General features: G+C 41.0%; 1 long non-coding RNA gene across 7 annotated transcripts in view; it reads left to right on the top strand.

Moving 5' to 3' along the window:
• The window catches only part of LOC147361455 (uncharacterized), a 156154-nt gene that overhangs the window by 17623 nt on the left and 125825 nt on the right, over nucleotides 1-12706 (top strand). For all 7 annotated transcript variants that reach the window (XR_015137933.1, XR_015137929.1, XR_015137928.1 and 4 more), the window contains exon 2: nucleotides 3719-3788. This is a non-coding gene — a long non-coding RNA (uncharacterized LOC147361455). The remainder of the gene's footprint in view (nucleotides 1-3718; nucleotides 3789-12706) is intronic.

Here is a 12706-nt window from a genome sequence, read left to right as displayed (position 1 = left end):
AATCCTGAGTAATGATTTGTAACTGTGAACCTGAAAATTTGGGGACATACTATGCTAAATTAAGGCAATCAAACTATAAACTCATCAGATTAGTTTAAACTATAAACCCATATTAGTCTGTTTGACGATACAGGCTAGTTCATTGGTATTTGCACTGTGTAAAGGAAGATGGTTTACACAAGGAAATACATTGCAAAGAACTCAGAAAATATTTGAAGGGAAGTTGTTGAGTTTGATAATAACAGCCACCAAAATCATCTCTCTTATTCCTTTGTCTTTGGTTCCTGGATAACAGTAATCTTCCCACTTAAATCTGACTCTCTAGGTACCACACAGAAACCAGTGAGAATGGGAATTCTAGTGTTCTTGATGGTTACATTTCTCAATGAAAAATAATAGATGTTCCAGTTTATATATTATTCTTTTGTGAATTTTATTAATGTTAACTGGAACCCTAAAGCCTAACAGTCTCTAGGCATACCAATAGAACAGACCCTTTAGTCATAAAGTTGAGGACTAGACTTTAAATGAGATGACCAAAGACACTGTCATCCCCCGAGACCCTGACTGGCTCCCAGCCTAGACAAGAGCTCTGTCTCAGCTTTCTTTTACTGCCACGTGTTGGATTGATAACATGCTTTGAGAAGGCAATGTCAGAACCTTAATGTTCTGAGCCAAAATCATCTGGTGGCACAGCCTGGCGACCTGAATATGTTTTTCAGTTGAAACTAGCACGTGGTCGCAGTAGTCACCACAGCAACGGTGTGGCTGGAACCCTTAGGGATTTTCGGCTGAGGAATAGGGCAGCTGTGAGGATGGCTTCTACTGGAATTAATGGTGACTAACTTATAGGATTAGCCTCCTGGGAATCCTTCATGCTTTTTTTCTAGTAGACATAAATACACACTGTGATTGTTCTTCAACATGAAACACTTCTCTTGACTTTCATTCGATACTACGACTCTTTTTCCTCTTCTAGATTTTACAAATGTTAAGTAAATCTTCATAAGGGGCTCCAATTTAAAGAGAGGGAGAAAGGTGAAGACTTTGTTTTAGGCTACAGAAAAACATAGGTTTTATCTCATTTCCAACCCTGCATTCCTGAGTTTTCCTTTTGTTATCTACCTACTGCATTGTACTTATCTCCAGATGGAAAGAAAGGCAAAAAAAAGATGTTAAGGGGAGTAGAACAGTGAACTTGAAGAGTTGTTTAGAATCTATTCTATGAAATCAGAGTCTTTTATGTTTTTTTTTCACACTATAGACATACCAGTGCTAACATCAAATTGAGAACACTGAAATTCATATCAAAAACCAAAGACTGGGGGAAAAAATCAGGAAAGCTTTATAACAGATTTCAGACATGTATTCAAAATTTTCCATAATGGCTTAATATTGGGGAAAAAAAGAAAGATAAATAAGATAGGTATCTGTCATGAGAGTGGTGGCTACAAAATTATATGAGAATAATAAGCAGTATTTTTCAATAGATTAGTGTTTGGAAATACATATGGAGTATATTGTCACTGAAAAATATATTATGTTGGAAAGTTATGCTTTTTATGCAGCTCTAAAGATAATTATGATTAGAATCTAGAAAATAGAAAATAACTTTGTTTCCCCCCCTGGCTTTGTTGAGTAAAATTGACAAATAAAAACTGTATATATTTTAGGTGTGCAATGTGATGTTTTGATATATGTATATCTTTTGAAATGATTACCACAGCCAAGTTGATGAAGATATTCCTCATTTCATATAGTCAGCACTTTTTGTTAGTGTGGTAGGAACACTTAAGATCTATTCTCTTAGAAAACTTTAAGTATGCAATAGTGTACTATTAACTATAGTCACCGTGCTGTACATCAGATCCTCAGAAATGAAGTCAGTGTGATAACCATTTGCTTATTGATTGCATTCAGAATTCAGTCATAACAACCTTTTTGGTTGTTAAGGTGCAGTGACGTTGCAGGTATTACTGTAGTGAATGTGAATAAAATATGCTTAACTGGTACTCTGGGCATCCCAGGTGGCTCAATGGGTAAATTATCTGCCTGCAACACAGGTTCAACCCCTGGGTCAGGAAGATCCCCTGGAGGAGGGTCATGGCAAGTCACCCCAGTATTCTTACCTGGAGAATCCTGTGGACAGAAGACCCTGGCAGGCTACAGTCCATAGGGTGGCAAAAAGTCAAACATGATTGAAGCAACTTAGCACGCACACAATTGATACTCAAGGAATGGTTCAAATTGTTAAAAAAAAACAAAAACAAAAAAAAACTTCAAGGAGCACAGATCTGAGAATGAAAGGTAAGGACATCTAGACACAGGGCTTATTGATGGTGTTTATCACATACTAATGTAAGTTCATAGACTGAAGTGAGGTGCCATCTTGGTGAAATAGACTATGGTCAACAGGGTAGAGCCAAAGATGGTGACTTATTTAAGGTGCTTGTAACTTAGAGCAAATAATTGACTCACCATGTGGGCTCTTAGTTCCGCAACCAGGGATTGAACCTGTGCCCCCTGCTACTGGACAACCAAGAAAGTCCCTAGGTGCTATTTGGAAAGGCTTCAGTTTAGTGATTAAAGAGATAGCCGTGGGGCAGGATAAAGGTCTGTCCATAAGGACTAGCACTAATGATGAATGTGGCCTGTTTCCTAGTTTAGCCTGGAAACGTGGCTTTCAAGTCTCTTGTTTTATTTAGTGTTTAATTATTGCGCCTCTGGAGTAAAACCTCTTTTAGCCCCGTCAGCAGTTGGTGACCCTTAAGTATATCATGCATTGCTCAAATAGCATTCCCAGAGATCAAGGAATTTGCACAAATACAAAATTAACAGGCATCTCTACTGAAAAGTTCACCTACCTGACACTTTCAGAGAATGAGATGGGTTTTCCAAATAAGGTCAGGACCTTCCCCGAGGTGAAGGGCCTTGGGCAACCCAGTCAGTGTAGGTTCCTGAGATAATCAATCACACTGGAAAGGAGACCCTCTGCCAGCATCTTTCATGGGCCTCTTGGATTATCTTTATTCAAGACAGAAATTTTTACACTGAATTTTAAAATGTTCCAAAATAGAAGAGTGTGGTGTAGCACCACCATGGGACCGAGGAAAACTGGGTCCATTGCCCTCCCCAAGGCATGGATCTAACTGGAATTTACCCTGTAAAAGGCCAAACTCATTTTAATTTAGCCATTGTTGTTCCAACATCTGCTCCCACTTCCTGTTAATTGCCTCTTTTCTAGGAAGAAGTGTCCTGAGAAGTTGAAACAATATCGTAAGTCCAGTTTCACTCTAGTAACACAACTGCGTGTGCGTGCTAAGTCTCTTCAGTCATGTCCAACTCTTGGCGACCCTATGGACCACTGCCTGCCAGGCTCCTCTGTCCTCGGAATTGTCCAGGCAAGAACACTGGACTGGGTTGCCGTGAGACATAAATCAACCAACCTCACCCCCAAAAGGGCTTACCACTGATTCTTCCATAATTCCAGTTTCCACACGGAAAACTACTTTCAGACATAAATTGCATTTTAACATGGGTTTTACTCATGGTTTTACTCTTTTTATTCATCTTAGATTACTGATATGAATGACTTCAAGTACGTAGTCACTCTTTCAACCATTTGTCTTTGTCTTTCCCAGGTGTATCTAAAGCTGTGAGGTGAGAGAATGAAATACTTGTGGGATGATGACTTGTTCTGTGCTTCCTTTTTATCTAGCCCAAGTTCTCCATCAAAGGATCAGAAACAAGCTTTGAGGAAAAGAAGAAACAAGCTCTGTTTGTTTCAGGTATTTAATAGTTCTTTGTTGGTTTGCACGATGAAGGATGTCAACAACCACTGTTGTATTTTTGTAAAGAAAATTTCTTCGAGTTAGACTATTTGATACTGGGTTGTCGATGGTGGCGGTCGGGGGTGGGGAGCCTGTTGTGGCCCCTCCTCGGGGGAGAAGTGTGTATTTCAGCTCCCCCCAACCCCCATACTACAGTCTATGATTTAAGAGTTTCAGATGACAGGAAGAGAAAGAAAAACGTCTGTTCTTTTCTCTTAGGTATTCTTAGAAATGCCAACTCATTTTTCTGGAGTATATATAGCACAGGTTAACAAGAAAATGAGTCACTTCCAGCCCTGCGTGGGAACTATGACACAGTAGTAGCACAGCTTCCTTACTGTAGCCTGCGAGCAACATCCTCTTGAGTTTTTAACGTCACAATTGAATTACCAAATGGGGACTGAGTGAGGCTAGGAGAAGGGCTGTCATCAAAGTTAATTGGATACACATTTATTATTTTTTTAATAAATATTTATTTTTCTTTTTTTAAAATGGATACACATTTAATAATAACATAAGGAATTATTGTGCTGAATGGCAATTAAGTATAAATGGTGCTCAGTCTACAGAACTGAGCTCAATTCTGAGTATACCGTGGGCAAGTGGGGCTCAATAGCCAAGGATCAGGGTGCGGGGGTCAGTAGATGGAAAATCACCAAGAGGAAACATCAGGGGTACAGAGGCATTCTGGCTAAACCAACTTGATAATATTTTTGCTGAAGGCAGGGCCCTGGGGATGAAGAATTTGTGCAGATATGGAGGGTGAAGTTCTTGGTCAACTAACATGGCAGCATTTTTGCTAAAACTAGGTGACGAAAAGATGGACACAGAATTTCAGTGGTTGGCTCCTAGTTGAGAAGAAAGTTCTGAGGAACCTGACCAAAGTTGGGTCAAGGAAATAGTCTCTTTTTTAAAAAATTAAATAATTAATTAATATATATTTGTGGCTGTGCTGAGTGTTCGTGGCTGTGTGGGCTTTCTCTAGTTGGGTCGAGTGGGAGCTTCTCCCTAGCTGTGGCGCACGGGCTTCTCACTGAAGTGGCTTCTCTGGTTGTGGAGCACGGGCTCTAGAGTACACGGGCTTCAGTAGTTGTGGCGCATGGGCTAACTTGCTCCACGGCATGTGGGGTCTTCCTGGACCAGGGATCGAAGCGGTGTTCCCCACATTGCAAGGCAGATTCTTAACCAGTGGACCACCAGCGAAGCCTGAGGAGATGGTCTTTGTCATGCCTCCTGTGTCCTGCCACAGTTCTCTTTTCTCTGAACCACTCACCCATTTCTGCTGATGGTCCCCAGTCTCTATATCAAATCTAAGTCTGGACAAAAGCAATCACAAGAATGGCAAACAGATTTCAGAGAGGCTAGCCCAGCTTGATTGGCAGTAGCTTCCAGCTCAAATGAAGAGATGCTATAGGATAGGAAAAGATGCTGCAGCCAGCACCCCCTGGGACATACCAAGGTTGATAAAGCTTAAGATTTGCACAGCTTACAAACAGACGTGACCACACCAACAGATTGTCAGGGCCTTGGAAGGGGCCTTTGCAAAAGAAGGGTCTTAAAGCTTAGCTTCCTGGTAGATCTGCCTCTGACTGAAACACAGACATTTCTCACTCTGATCCACACCCTAGATCTCAGTGGCCCATTGTTCTTGCAACTAATCCAAATTATCTTTCCTTTATGGCTAGTGCTCCTTGTGTCCTCCCTGAGATATCTTTGCCTATCGTGATGACATTTTCCTTTCCTCCTCTCTAATAATCAAGGTACCCAGACATCATTGTCATCCTCCTTCTCCTAGTATTTATTAAAGCCCTGGTGTACACCTGGCAAGGTATTAAGAACTTCTACTGTGTTATCTCTTTTAGCCCTCATAGCCACTTAGATGGCAGATACTATTGCAGTCATTCCTACTAGACTGAGTTGGGCAATGAGGCTTAGAATGGTTGGCCACTTGCTCAGGGTTAACTTGCTCAAGAGCCAGTAAGTGGCAGAACGAGGTTTTAAACCCAAAGTCTAAGTTCTTAACCCACCACGTAGTACTGCCAAAAGAATTAGTTTGGATTTATGGAATCTGTCTGCAGTGCAGAGACCCAGGTTCGATTCCTGGGTTGGGAAGATCCCCTGGAGAAGGAAATGGCAATCCACTGCAGTATTCTTGTCTGGAGAATCCCGTGGACAGAGGAGCCTGGCAGGCTACCGTCCATGGGGTTGCAAGAGTTGGACACAACTTAGCAACTAAACCACCACCATGAAATTTAAGGCAAGAGAGAAGAGAGAAGAGATGTGATAAGTCTAAAGCCCTTCCTTATGACTACATTAGTGGCTGTTTCCTTATAAGACAGTTTGGCCACACTTGAAATCAAAAGTACTTTGCTACCATGAATCTCAGATACGGCTTCCATCATTTAGTATTATAGCTTCAGTTTCTGTCTGTCCCTTTTGATAAATCTTGAGCTCCTTGAAGGAGCTCAGTTATCCTCTTTTATCTAGTGGAGGATTTGGCATCCAGTAGGACTCAATAAAATTTTGTTATAAGAGGGCAGCTGGGGAGTTTACAAGGGTTGCAATCAGAACATTGGTTTTGATATTTAATCCTGCTGCCTACAGGCTTTTTGATACTGGGCAAAGCATTTAACCTCTCTGGGGGTCTGTGCTGCTCCATTTCTAGAATATGGATGATTATTTCTTTAGAGCATTAGGGGATCTAAATGACCACATATATGTGAAGACCTTTTGAAATTTGCAAAACTCTACCTAAATGTGAAGTGGGCTTTCCAGCTGGCTCAGTGGTAAAGAATTCACCTGCCAACAACGCAGGAGATGAGAATTTCATCCTGGGTTGGGAAGATCCCCTAGAAAAGGAAATGGCAACCCACTCCAGTATTCGTGCCTGGAGAATCCCATGGACAGAGAAGCCTGGTGGCTTATAGTCCATGGGGTTGCAAAGAGTTGAACACGACTGAGCGACTAAACAATTACAACAAAATGTGAAGTATATCTGAGTATTGCTCCTGTTTTCAATGTCAGCTGCTGACACAATGCCTTTCCTGGCCCAGCATCCTGGGATGGTTGACAGTCTCCTAAGCTCATTTGTCTCCCCAGCACCCGGCAGTGTTCCTTCAGGGTGGTAGGTACTACTAATCAGTATTGCCCATGTCATACAGAAAATCTGCTTCATTTAGAGTTGACTGTAACAAGATTGATGGATTTGAGGTTTATATTCTTTCATGTCTTCTGCCCACGTTTGCTCTAGGTCCTAAGGAGATGTTAAATGAGCATAAATCTGGGTAACTATTAGGAAGAGGAAAGAAAGTAAGGGTCTACACAGCTCAGGTTGCAGATAATTGGCTTCTTAGCTATTGAAGGTTAAGTATAGTGACTCACCAAAGCACAATGTTCTTCCTAACAGTCTTTATCATCGACATTTAACTGGGTTTGCTAAATGCAGCAGAGAACATAAAAACCTTAGGAAGCTGACATCTGAAAAAGCTTTTAGAAAGGAATGAATAAAAGACTCAAGAATTTCTTCAAATTTAACATTCACCACAAATTCAGCCTTCTTGTGCTTTTATTTTTTCTTATAATCAACTTTTCATTTTGGAGAAAAGTTTTTCTTTTTTAAAAAATTCCCGTAGACTATATCTTCAATCATGACAAATTCTCTCAAGATATTCTGAACACCTACTACTCTGCAAAGATAGGTACGATTTACAACTGTCTTCTTTTCTTTTTAAAGATTTATTCATTCAAGTCCAGATGATGGTTTTACCAAAAGGATTTTAGCTATACAAAGCTAACAATGCTATATTTAGTATAAGCTTGACACTTTCTTTTGGACAATCATATAAAGAACAATATGAATATTGAGAATCATTAAATTGTATGTAGGAAAAAATGTTTACAAAATTATAAAAGTTCTCTTGACTCAGTAATTCTGTTTTTAGTAAACAATCTTGAGGAAATATTGAGGGAGATGGCATTTCTCATAACAGTGAAAAACTGGGAAAAACTGAAAGGCCCAACTTTTAGGGAGATGGTTAAATAAATTATTGTTTATTGAATAAACTGCAGCCATTAGAATGCTATTTTCCAAAAAATTAATTACAGGAAAAAATGCTTGCTAACATAATATCTAGTGAAAAGCCAAGTATATGTATTTTTATATTATAGGCATCCTACTTAGAAAATATATACATATTTATGTAGAAAAAAAACCTCTGTCCATGGGATTTCCCAGGCAGGAATATTGGAGTGGGTAGCCATTCCCTTCCCCAGGGGATATTCCCGACCCAGGGATTTGACCTGGTCTCCTACATTGCAGGAGGATTCTTTACCAGTTGAATCACCAAGGAAGCTCAATTGAAAGGAAACCCACCAATATATTAGTGATTGAGGTTATATTATTATATAATATAGTGATATTATATTATATTGAGGTTAACTGTGTGTAAGATTCATTTTTGGTTTAATTAAAAAATTTTTTTTTGTATTTCCCAGATTTTCTGCAATGAGAATGTTTAAAATTTATAATCAGACACATGTACAGGGGGAACACATGTACACCCATGGCTGACTCATGTCAATGTATGGCAAAACCCACCACAATATTGTAAAGTAGTTAGCCTCCAATTAAAATAAATAAATTAATTTAAAAAATTTACAATCATAAAAAAGAGTTACTTTAAACATGCCTAACACAATATTTATAGTTATTACACAGCAGATGGTGACTGCAGCCATGAAATAAAAAGATGCTTGCTCCTTGGAAGGAAAGTTATGACCAACCTAGACAGCATAATAAAAAGCAGAGACATTACTTTGCCAACAAAGGTCTGTCTAGTTAAGACTATGGTTTTTCCAGTAGTCATGTATGGATGTGAGAGTTGGACTATAAAGAAAGCTGGGCACTGAAGAATTGATGCTTTTGAACTGTGGTGTTGGAGAAGACTCTTGAGAGTCCCTTGGACTGCAAGGAGATCCAACCAGTCCATCCTAAAGGAAATCAGTCCTGAATATTCATTGGAAGGACAGATGCTGAAGCTGAAACTCCAACACTTGGGCTACCTGATGGGAAGAACTGACTCATTTGAAAAGACCCTGATGCTGGGAAAGATTGAAGGCGGGAGGAGAAGGGGACGACAGAGGATGAGATGATTGGATGGCATTACCAACTCAATGGACATGAGTTTGAGTAAACTCCAGGAATTGGTGATGGATAGGGAAGCCTGGTGTGCTGTAGTTCATGGGGTTGCAAAGAGTCGGACACGACTGACCGACTGAACTGAACTGAACTCAACACTGTCAGATTCTTACATTATGATAAAACATTGAAAGCTTTATATTTCTCCTGAGATGGCTTCCTATACATGTTTATTTCCTGATTTTGTATGTCCACTTGACTGGATAGACCACAGAATTTTCTGAAAGAGTTCCATAAATCCTTCAGCCCAATAAAGCACTTTCCATGTCCCCCTTTGTTGGGTTCTCAATCCCAATTAGAACAGACTGGGGCTGTGTGTAGGAAGGGCAGGAAGGACTGATGACCTAGTTTAGTGAAGAGAGGTTAGTAGCTGGTTATGGCAGGTCATGGGTTTCAATCCCAACTGCATCTGTCACTAGCCACTACGTCTCTGCAGCTCTGTTTCCATGCGTGGGTTAACTGACATAATGGTGGTTAGCGTGATGTCTGGCACTATAGTAAGCACTCAGTAAGAGTTAGCTTTTGCGTATGTGTTGCGTGTGCATGCTCACTTGGTTGCTTAGTCGTGTCTGACCCCCATGGACCAAAGCCCTCCGGGGGTCTCAGTCCATGGGATTTCCCAGACAAGAATATTGGAGTGGGTAGCCATTCCCTCCTCTAGGGGATACCTTCCCAACCCAGGGATCGAACCCCTGGTCCCCCTGTCTCCTGCATTGCAGGCAGATTCTTTACCACTGAGCCACCAGGGAAGCCCATAAAAGTTAGCTTTTACTGAACTTCAAAAGAAGTAGAACCCTTTCATCAACTCTGCAGGCAAGAGTTAGAACAATCTCAGCAGATGTAGTCAACTAGTTGCGCTCTTGGTAGGAAGGAAGCAATTAACGGGGTGGACTCTTTGTGTTTTGTTGTTATTGTGGGTGGGGAGGGAGGCAGGGCTCAGAAAGCCCCATAAGGGCTGTGCCCGGGGAAGCACAGAGTTGGAGGCGCCAGATCAAGTGTTGTAAAAGAAGATTCAATTTTGGAGGGGCAGTTTAGGGACAGAATTGGGCAGAGCTAGGTGACAAGTGTTTTAGGGACACCCGACTGGGCGTGTGAGAGCTGCTCACGTTCCTGAGTTTCCCAGACATCTTGGCCCAATGCACAAGGAGAGGAGGCCACCCCTGCTCTGGTCACTGTCCCCTCCTCTGCAGCACAATGCTTCCTTCTTCTGAACCTGCCTCTCAGGGAGAGTGAGGCATAGATAATTCTGGTCACACTGATGAACTACTTAACCTGGGGGGAGCCCTCCTCCCACCCCTCACCAGGGTGGAGTGTCAGGGACAACAAGCTGTGGAGAGCGTCACTCCTCCACTTTTTGCTGCCAAAGGTGATGGATGCTGTTTCGTTGGTTCAAAAGTGTGTTCACGTGCACTCAGGGGAAACGAAGCAGCGAGAAGCGTCCAGGCGGCAGAAAAGTCAGGAATTTGACATCTGTGGTTTTGAAGTGCTTAGAAAAAAATCAGTTCCCTGAATGGTTTGTAAAAGAGGATCCTTGTCCTCTGTGATAGGAAAATTCGAATTAAAAAGAAAAGTGACATGCTTTGGTAATACAGCATTGGAGAGTGAATTTTAGAGAAATCGGATTTCCTTTTTAAGGACGTCTGGGGAGTTCCGCTGGTTCTCGGCAGACCCAAGCAGCAGAATGAGGCTAAAATCAGTCTAATCATTTGCCACCTGACTGGCAGCTCAGCAGGACAGGAGAAAGGTGGTCAGCTCAAAGCCACCATTTGGCTTGGCTCATATGCAGTGGGTCAGGGACAAATTTCAGCCTGGGTTGACTTTATTTATACAATTCTTTTTTATCTTTGTTTTTACATTTCTTATTGTATAGCTATACAATATTATATAAGCTCCTGCTGCTGCTGCTAAGTCGCTTCTACAGGTTTACAATAGAGTTAGTTACAATTTATATATTTATATATAATTTATATATATTATAATTTATATTCTCCATTTATAGTTGTTATAAAATAATGGCTATATTCCCTGTGTTGTACAGCATATGCTTGCAGCTTATTTTATACCTAACAGTTTATACTTCCTGGTTGACTTTAAATAGTGCCTGTTCCAGCTGCCAGGCACTGATTCTCATTCTCATCTGAATTTAGTTGTAGTATCCTTTTGTGTGATCAGTTGCTCAGTTGTCTCCAACTCTGCGACCCCATAGACTGTAACCCACCCAGCTCTTCTGTCCATGGGATTCTCCAGGCAAGAATACTGGAGTGGGTAACCAATCCCTTCTCTAGGGGATCATCCTGACCCAGGGATCGAACCCGCAACTCTTACGTTTCCTGAATCTTTTTACCTCTGGTAAATAAGAATTGTTTCTCCAGTAAGAATCTGACATCAAAGGCCCGGATAATAATCCAGGAAAACTCAGGCCTCTGATGGAAATTGTGGAGAATTGGTAGAGGAGGATATTTACTTACGAAAATATCTTCTTTCCGCGGTTTGTAAATTGTGAGACAGGCAATGTCTTACCTGCTCCCTGACTCCAGGCCTTTCCTTTCATCTGGAAGTCTCCCTTCAGATTGTAACGAAATACTTTGCATTTGAAAAAGCTCTCCTACTGAATACTAACTTCTTTGGGATTTCAAGGCTTTTTCTTTAAGAACTCTGTTAAAATGCATGGGATTCCCAGGTGGCTCATTGATAAAGAATCTGCCTGCCAATGCAGGAGACTTGGGTTCGATCCCTGGGTTGGGAAGGTCCCCTGGAGGAGGAAATGGCAACCCACTCCAGTATTCTTGCCTGGAAAATTCCATAGACAGAGGAACCTGGCGGGCTATAGTCTGTGGGGTCGCAAAATTGGATATGACTGAACATGTTCGCACATTCAAATGCAAGCATTCCAGGAAGGAGCCAAGTCTGCAGTGCTGACAGTTAATACTTTATCACCATCAGTCAGAATCACTTTAGCAAACATTTACTGAGTCCTTCCTACCTACTTATTTATATGTTTATTTGTTCATTTGTTTATTTAAAAAGTCGGGTTTATTGAGGTATAATTTACATACAGTCAGGTTTATGCTTTTTAATGTACAGTTAGTTCCGTGCCTTTTGGAAAAAATACAGCAGTCATGTAACTAACCCTACAACCGCGGTATTAAACATTTCACTTTGGGGATGGTCCCAATGCCTGGCGACAGTGCACCTGTTTTCTGTCCCCTTTAGTTTTGCCTTTTCCAGTCCTTATTATTATTTTTTTAATGTTTTATTGGAGTACAGTTGATTTGCAGTGTTGTTAGTTTCTGCTCTACAGCAAAGTGAATCAGTTATACGTACACAAATCCACTCTTTTTTAGATTCCTTTCCCACACAGGATATTACAGAGTACTGAGTACAGTTCCTGTGCTATTCAGTAGATCCTTACTAGTTATCTATTTTATACATAGTACTGTGTATACGCCGATCCCAAACTCTGACTTTATCCCTCCCTTGGCCCTCTACCTCTGCTCTCCCCCTGGATAACCATAAGTTTGTTTTCTGTTGGTACGTCTGTGCCAGTCCTTATAATTTTTAAAAATAAAACACCCTGTCCTTAAAAAATGACCCCAAACTGTATTCGACTCTGTTTGCAGTCTAGCTTATTAACCATTTCCCCTGAGGAGAGTATGGATAACCCTCCAGACTCATTTCC

Source organism: Bos grunniens, chromosome 12, assembly GCF_055505025.1.
Source record: "Bos grunniens cultivar Pamir isolate PY7600 chromosome 12, Bosgru_T2T1.0, whole genome shotgun sequence".
In the NCBI taxonomy this organism is placed as follows: domain Eukaryota; kingdom Metazoa; phylum Chordata; class Mammalia; order Artiodactyla; family Bovidae; genus Bos; species Bos grunniens.
This window is presented reverse-complemented; position numbering and strand designations above follow the sequence as displayed.